We start from the raw sequence: 9,046 nt of genomic DNA, 5'->3' as shown, positions 1-9,046 counted from the left end.
GAAATACTTTTAGCATCATGCATATGTGTATGAATGTCATGTCATGCATAGGTACATGTCTCATAACATCATCAGCCTCTGAGGGCATCCCATGATATCATATCGGCCATTGTGGGCAAAATCATCATCGTATACCAACTGATCAGGTGGTGGTGCATATATAATGCCATAACCTTTCCCATATCCTATATACATATATATACATACATATATATGCGTATATAATGCCGTTTGAATCATATTTACATATATACGTGCATATAACGCCATTTTAATCATATTTCATCCACTATGGGCAACATCATCATCATATACCAACTGATCAGGTGGTGGTGCGTATATAATGCCGTAACCTTTTCCCATATCCCATATACATATATTTACATATATACGCGTATATAACGCCATCTGGTCATGGGTCAATGCACATGAATGTAATGCATGAAAAGTACGTCAATAAAATCATTCGGAATGTCATATGGCCATTTTGCCTCTTAAGCAATATCATAAAGTAACATCTTTTCAACTTTCGTATATTTCTGAGACCCATGAACAAATGATAAAATATTATGACACATGGAAATTAAAGAACATAGATATTTCTATTACTTCTATGAATAGAGTCACTTATGGAATTTGTGCATTTTACCGTCGCGTTCGTATCGTATGGATCATGCCAAAAAAATAAAAGGAGGGCCTTAACATACCTGGAGAACCAAGCATCATACAATTCTTCGACGAATTTTGGTGGCAAAATGGTTGATGGAAATCCCATTTTTGCTAATCCAAAATCACATAACTTGCAATTGAATTTCTTGTCAAGTAACACAGTTGAAGCTTTTATATCACCATGTACTGTAGGGAGTGTGCAATTATCACGTAAATATTCAATAGCTTTAGCAAGTTGAAATGCTACAGCCATACAATATTTTTCCATGACATTTTCCTAGCATCAATACCATGTAATGTCTCCTGTAAAGTTCCATTTAAAATATACTTAAATACCAACACCCCTTCTTCTCCATTATCATAATATCCAAGAATTTTTACTATGTTTTCATGTTGTCTTGCCACCTATAACTCTTTATTAAGAGTCACAAACATAATACATGGGGGGCTGCCACGTTAAGGGAGAGTTGATGAATCGTATTCCTTAATTATTAATTAACTAAGTAAAGACCTGTTACCCGGTAATTAATTAATTGCCCGTAAAATTGAGAATTATTCCCACTTACTTAAAATATTACTCACTTTTAACATATCTTATACACCTTACTATTATGGCCATGTAGTATCTTGTGTGGCACTAGTCCATAAATATCGGGTATTTTAGCTCGGGTCGTATCTTATCTCAAAATGTCAAAGTTTGACAAAATTCATTTTCTTAGACTTGCTCCCCCTTTAACCTTCATGAATTTACTAATCACTTGTGAAATAGCATAATCCTTATAATTCCCAAATAATCTTTTTCTTGGATAGATGTCAATTACCTTACGACAAATTCAACGTAAAATACAGCAGGGTGCAACATCGTCGTTACTTATTACTGCGAAGTGTAACATCCCCGTAATGTAATACTACACAATGCAACACTGTCAAAACTTATTAACGCAAGACATAATATTCATGTAATATTGTGGGGCGTAACAAGTAGGCTGATATGTGAATGGAGGCATTGGGTAGGTTTGGTATTTGTTGGGGGATTTGGTTCTCTGTGCAACCATTACGGCTCCTACGTCCTTTTTCTTGGACACTTCCACCTGACTATAAAGCCTTATTTATAGCTTGCAAGGCCTCGAAGTTCGTAACCATACCGCTTGTGATGCCCTCTTCAATCCTTTCTCCCAGCTTGATAATGTCAGAAAATTTATGGCTCTCAATCATCATTAGGCGTTCAGAATACTGCGGGTCTTGAGCCCAGACAAAGAATTTGTTCATTTGTTCCTCCTCTAAGGCAGGTCTGACCTTAGCAGCTTCGAACCTCCAGCGAGTGGCATACTCGCGGAATGTTTCCGTAGGCTTCTTCTTTAGATTCTTAATAGAACACATCTGGCACATTCTCTATGTTGAACCTGAACCTTTCCATAAAGTCAGATGTCGTGCCTACCCAGTTCAACCATTTCTTTGGATCTTGGCTAATGTACCAGGACAAAGCATCTCCTTTCAAGCTCCTCATGAAAAGCATCATGCGGATTCTTTCGTCTTTCCCTACGACAACTATCTTGTCACAGTACATTCTCAAATGGACCCTTGGATCCCCTGTACAATCAAACATCTCGAACTTAGGAGGTTTGTACCCCTCGGACAGCTCGACATCGGGCTGTATGCAAAGATCTTCGTAGTTCAGCCCCTTAATTCCCTTGCTTCCTTCAATGCCTTGAATCCGGCTAGTTAAATTCTTAAGTTCTTTAGCCAGGTTCTTGATAAGCAAGTCCTTATCATCAGACTCGGGTGTGCTTGATATGGATTATGTGGAATGTGGCACGGTCTCCACGTAGATGGGGGTATTATGGTGGTTGTGAAAGTGGTCATTTGTGGAGTTTTGGAGTTCTGGGATGAGCTACAAGGTTTTGTTTGAGGTATGGCAGGTGTTGCAGTGATGGTGAGGAGCGGGATGGTTCTGTTGCTTTGGGATATTCTGCAGAGGTGTGGGGTTCTGAGCGTTTAAAAAATTGATATCTGGAGTGGTGATGGAAAATGACAGATTTGCCAAGTTCCGAACCTTTGACAAGGAGTGTAACCTTTGTACCCATTCAGTTGAGTTCTCTTTTCTAACGTTATTCAAATATTCCATCTTCCCTTTGTTCTTGTTTTTGACAGGACTAAGATCAGGAGTGAGTGGAGGGCCCCTGGATCTCGTGGAATAGGATGATGTTGCCAGAGTGCACGAACTAACCTTTGGGGAAGGGGAATAATAAAACAAAAGTAAAAACAAAAAGGTAACAAGTTAGTGAGGTTTATAAAAAGCATTGCAATATTAAAACACATAGTGCGAGAATGTAAATCGTGTCCTAATTTAGGAACCTCTTTGTGCCCGAGGTAGGCCTAGCGACAAATTAATTTGGAGAACTCAGAATGCTAAATGCCTCATTTTATTGATAGAAAATAAGACGAATCCCAAATCGACATTAGACAATCAGGAAATAAATGTCACTAATGGCCATTGGCCTTATTACATTTTATAAAGCGAAAAGACAAACTCCTATCTATTTGGTCCCAGAAGGACCTTCCCAGATTGAATGCTCTCATTGATCAAATCTTCCAGTTCGCGTAGGTGCACTAGTAAAAATGCCTTTGTCAGGTGTTCTCCTTCATTTCCCTTAGTGTTTTGGCAATCGGTGACTCTCTTCCTCACTTTTCCTTCCAACTCCAGCAGACTGTATTCCAGATATTCCAACTTTTTACTAGCTTTGGCGGCCCACTCCTTCCACTCATTGATTTGGTCATTCGATGGAAGACTCTTCCACCATTCTAGCAAGAGTGAGGGTGTGCTAACCATACCGAAACTGGGGACCTCGTTCTTCATATGCAAAACAAAAGGGTTAAGACCATACCCCCACCGGACTCGACTATTTAATATCAACAATTGGCATAAAGCATTTAATCCTCCAAACAAATGCAAAGAACGTGGTGATGTCCGTTTGGGTTTAGGGAAACCTAGTGGGTTTAGCGCACAAAATAACTGACTCGGCTAGGTTTGACCATGATACATGCACAGTTTAAACAGAGTGAGGTTTCTTATGGGGTTTTAGACTGGTACCCTTGAGCGGACAACTCAAGGGGGAAAGGAACGGAACCGTCGACTACACCGTTGATCGACTGGTTTTACCGCAAAATGCCTTTTTCGAATTTAGGGGGTAATAATATAGGAAGAGCGCAACCACTTATTATAAGCGTTGATATGGTATTTGTTTGGAACGAGTGGAGTATGATGTTGAGCATGATTATGCAATAATTAAAAGCATGTTGCCATGTATTTGTACATTAAGAAAGCAGTAAATACAGCAGTTTCATAATTTAAAGCAATAATAAAGGAAACAAACAAAAGACAAGTCAGTTTTGCAATTGAAAAGGGAATTGAATGCTTAAAGGAATTAAACAAGTAATTGCACATAAAGAGGTATGAATTCACAATAATAGTCTGAAATGGTAAAAGCCTAAATATCCCCAGCAGAGCCGCCATGTTGTCGTGCCCCTTTTTCCTTCCGCAAAAATCAGGTTTATGACATTTGGTATAGGACAACTCGTTCCTTTTGGGAACTGGGTTTTGCATTTTGAAAAGTTTCCACCTAATGATTTAAGGTGCATTAGGAAACCAATATGGTTCAATTCTAAGTTTCGAGTGAATAACCAGAGATAGGGTAAGGGCTTGAAATTATCCCAAGGGAAGGTGTTAGTCACCTCTCAGGATCCACTAGTGTGGTTCCCGTCTAGACAGTTTATTGTGAGTTTAGCAAATAGACAAGTATGAGTTCAAATATTAGGGGATTTAAATTTAAACATATAAAAGAAAGAACAATTAAAAGAAGAGTTCTTAAAAAAAGGAGTTTGCAGATAAAGGGAAAAGGGGTCCTAGGTTTATATTTAAAAGAGGGGATACACGTGGTATTAGCGCACCGGTCATCATATCCATATCTACCCTTCCCACCCCGTTAAGGTATTAAAGCGCGGATTGGTCTCGATTACTATTTCATGCTATTTACCCATCACATTCATATCAATACCGGAGGAGCTTAGGACTACTATTCCTAAAGGGGAGGGATATTAGGCTGATTTTTGGTTTCAAAGGGTAAAAATCTAAGGGCGACATACAAAACACATATATTGTGTGTTGGGGAAGAATATAAACAGGTAAAGGCCTATGTACACCTCCTCAAATAAAACACATAAATAGCATGACTTGCACATACTTTTTTAGGTCTGATTAAAATACTAAAGACAAGGGGAGTTTGATTATTGAGGCAAATCTGTTTATTACATAACTCAGATAAGAAGTCTGAATCAGGCCTGCCTGTTGGTTGTAGCAATTAACAAAAGCGAATTCAATTTTATGGTTATTACTCTAAGGCTTGCCTAAGTTTTTTAGGTGAGGTCCTATAGACATGATATCTAATTGATTCAGAATGTGGTGAAACAGTAACAACTTAAAGCGAATTGTTTGAGATCATATAGGCATGCTTGCTAAACCTCGTTAAATAGAGAAGGAAAGTTGTTTAAAACTGGTTCAGAATCAAACTGATTTTAAATTGAACTAGTTTCAGATTCTGTAGGCGATGGTATCTAATATTATTGATTTTAATCCCTATAGGCATGATATCTAACATTGAATGTGAATAGAAAATGAACCAGAATTTTACCTGGGAATCCCTATAGGCATGATATCTATATGTTATACTGATTTCAACCTCATGAGCATGATACTTACTTATATCCGTTTAGAACTTAAAGCATGATATCTAAGTGGCATGTAGAATTTAAATAAGTCCTATAGGCAGGTTATCTAAATGTGAAGTTGATCATGAAGAAATTAAGATAAACCCTATAGACATGGTGTCTAAAATGCAGAAATTTAAGAAAAATAGTCCTACAGGCATACATGATCACCCAACCCTCTTCACTAGCCAACCCCAAGTGTTTATTACAAATTATTATAGACCAGAAGTAATGAATTACACCAAAAAAGTACAAAAAAAAACAACCAGAGGAAGCCTGATTCTTGACTTCTTCTCTGAGTTATGGAGTAAACCACCTCAAATGCCATTGATCCAAAACCTTTCTCAGACTTGAGTGGGTCAAATTTCCCTAAGGGTCTCAAGAGGACCCCAGGCAGTTCTCACACCCAAGTTACATAACCATAATAGAGATGAGTGCAGTGTGGAAATGCCAGCTCTTATGTGTCAAAGTTCAGAGGAAGCTCATAGGTCTCAAGGCAAGGCTCACACAAGGGGGGAAGAACTTAAGTTCTAAGAAGATAGTGAAAGTGTAGGGACAGAGTTTCAAAACTGAAGTTATAGGGAGACAGTAATCAATAACACATAGAGTTATTAACTTCATGCAAAGGGGGGTCAAGGGCTGGGAATCCATTGCAAGGAGCCTATACACTTAGGCATGGGTTATCTTTGGGAATGCAAATCAATGGGAAGTGCTGACATGCCTATAAACTAATCAGAACATACAACATATAAGAGAAACATAGAGGTTATGATCCCAGGGGAATTCAGAATCAATTATACAAGTGATTGCCTTTAATTAAGGGATCACTTGCTTAACGGGCAGTAACAGGTTCAAAATAAGGAAAGAAATAAATTTGTAAGCAGGCTGGCAGTTGCCGTAAAAGAAGTAGTAAAACATTAAATAAGCAATCGAGTCTAGGTACAGAAATATTCTAATTTCCGAAAGGATTCAGTAAGGCAAAACATGAAAATAAATCAATTAACCTTAATAGGCGAGTGAAATCAGAATTTCACAAAGGACAGTTTGAATCAGTCACAAGTTTGGAGATCAATCAAAGAAGGAAACTCAGCATATAAATAGATTGCACAAACACTATACATGCGAGGCCAAGCCTATTGGCAAAAGGAAATAGCATGCAATAGTAACACAAAATTCAGTAGATGACAACATTCAAAGCATGATAGTACAGTAGGTCAAGTCACATTGAATCAGTTGTGAAGAAAACATAGAATATCAAAACCATGCGAAGATCTCACAGTAGCAGGTGATGAAAACCCTTTTTTTTTAAAATTAGGGTTTCGAGCATAATTGAGTTTTAGAGAAGATAGAAACCCAGAATCAAAAAAATCACACAAAGGGATAAGAGGTTTCGAAATAAAGAACTTCAAATCGATTCAAGTACTTAAGCGAACAGTCTCAGACCCAAAGCCATATGATTTTCAACAATAGAAGAGTTTGAAAAGAGGATAAACAAACAAATCGGACAAAACTCCAGCAAACAAGCATTCGTCTAATAAACAGTCAAAAGAAATTAGGGCTTTTAACATGCAAACTTAGGTAGAAGAACGATATGAGCAAACATAGCAAAACATGTCAAAAAAATCAGAGAATTATTTTGAAATAACTCAATAAGAAAACCCTAATCGAAATGATAAAGAGTTTTGAAAGCAGAATTTTAAAATAAACTTCGAGAAAAATGCTTAGATGTTCAAAGAAACAATAGATCTGAAGCAGATCTAAAAGAAGTCGAAAAAACCTTAGAGATTAGGGTTTCAGAAGAACCCCAAGTGATGAGAAAGGCCTTGAAAACCATCTATCTAAGTAGAAAAGTCGAAAGTCTAACTCGAATAGCCATGGCTGGCCGGAGTAAGGTCAGAGATGACCAGAGAACAGTCATCGAGCAAAAACCAGACAAAAACCCCTTCAGGACCTGGTCATAAGATCACAGAAACGAACACGTAGAAGCCTTTAGAGGATGATACAAGTCTCCGATGACCTTGAAAGGCCATGGATTAGGGCAGCTAGTGTTTGAGGGTGTTGTAGAGAGGATTTGAGAGAGAAGGGGGATTCATAGGCGACGTATCGTGGAAAACGGTAGGGATTAGGGGGTTGTTTGGGATTAATTAAGGTAAGGGGGTCTAGTGGCCGTTGATCATTTTGATCAACGGCCTGGATTGAACAGATACTTGGGCGGTTTGAAGAATAGGGTTTGGGTCGGTTCAGATTGTAATTGGGTCGGGGTAATTGGGTTCAATTGGGGTTCAAAATCAGGCTGTAGTTGAAATAAAATGGGGCTAACATTTAAATAGCCAATTTTCCTATTTGATTTATAAAAAATAATAAAATAGTTGTTGTAAATAAATAAAAGGTACTAAAATGATTTATGGTACATAATTATCAAATTAAAAATACTGGACTTAATTTTTATAGATATAAACACAATTAAATCTAAAAGAGGCTAAAATTGCAATTATAAGTAATTTAGCCTTAAAAATACTAAATCAATTATAAAAAATATGTAAACAATATCTTAACTATATTTTAGTATAAATATGAGAATCCAATAAATGAATCACCAAAAAATGATAATTTTGGAAATATTATTGGGTTTTTTACGAGGAAAAGAGGGGAATAAATTGGTTTTAAAATGTTTAAAAATTACAAAAAAATAATAACACAATTGGACATACTTATATATGCCTACACATGCTGTTTTAAAAGTATTTTGCATATAAAATATATACATGAAAAATTGGGTATCAACACCGACCCCCGTTGTATCATTTGGGATGTGTGTAATACTAATGGACAACGGATTGTTGGTTTCACTAAGAACACTCATGCTACCGGATCACTAGAAGCTAAACTAAAAGCAATTACGGAAGGACTCAAAACCGCCCATGAGTCAGATTTATTCCCACTGAAAATTGAGACAGATTGTGTAGAGGCCATTCAGATTATACAACAGTGTCGCTCACACCATGGCCCAGATGGAAAGGACTCCAGGAAGGAAGAAAAAAGTTTTTGTGTCTCCTCCAAATGTTGTTTTTAATCTTGTTAAGTATGATGTAGACAATGACCGTTGTTTGTTAAGTACCTATCTATGGATGCTTGCAATAGATTAGCAAGCCTAGAAAATCATTGTGTCCTAAGTGGCACACTATTAGGCCATGATGTAACAAACTATTTTTAGTTTTTAATATATATGTTTCCTGTTTACTCAAAAAAAATTGAGCTAGTGATAAAAGATGATGCATTTTTCCTTTATATCTTGCAAATTGATATTTTTTTCCTTTTCTCTCTAGAAGACCAAGAAAAGAAATAAAAAATAGGGCTAACAATAAAAATTTAACTTTTAAGTTTTTTAACATTATAAAATAAAATACAAGTTGATCCTTGTATTTCTTGTATTAAATTAAGAATTTGTTTAGAAATTTTACTTCTAGTTTGGAAAGGTTTTTTGGGCTTACACCCTAAAGAAATAACTCGCTAATACCAAGGGGTATGCCAGAGCGATACTTTTACTCCCATACTCCATATCGCTCTGGTGTACGCCAGAACAACGGGACTTATGTCTCGCGATCCTTTCACT

Source organism: Nicotiana tabacum, chromosome 6 (assembly GCF_000715075.1).
Source record: "Nicotiana tabacum cultivar K326 chromosome 6, ASM71507v2, whole genome shotgun sequence".
NCBI lineage: Eukaryota > Viridiplantae > Streptophyta > Magnoliopsida > Solanales > Solanaceae > Nicotiana > Nicotiana tabacum.
Note: the sequence above shows the minus strand (reverse complement) of the source record.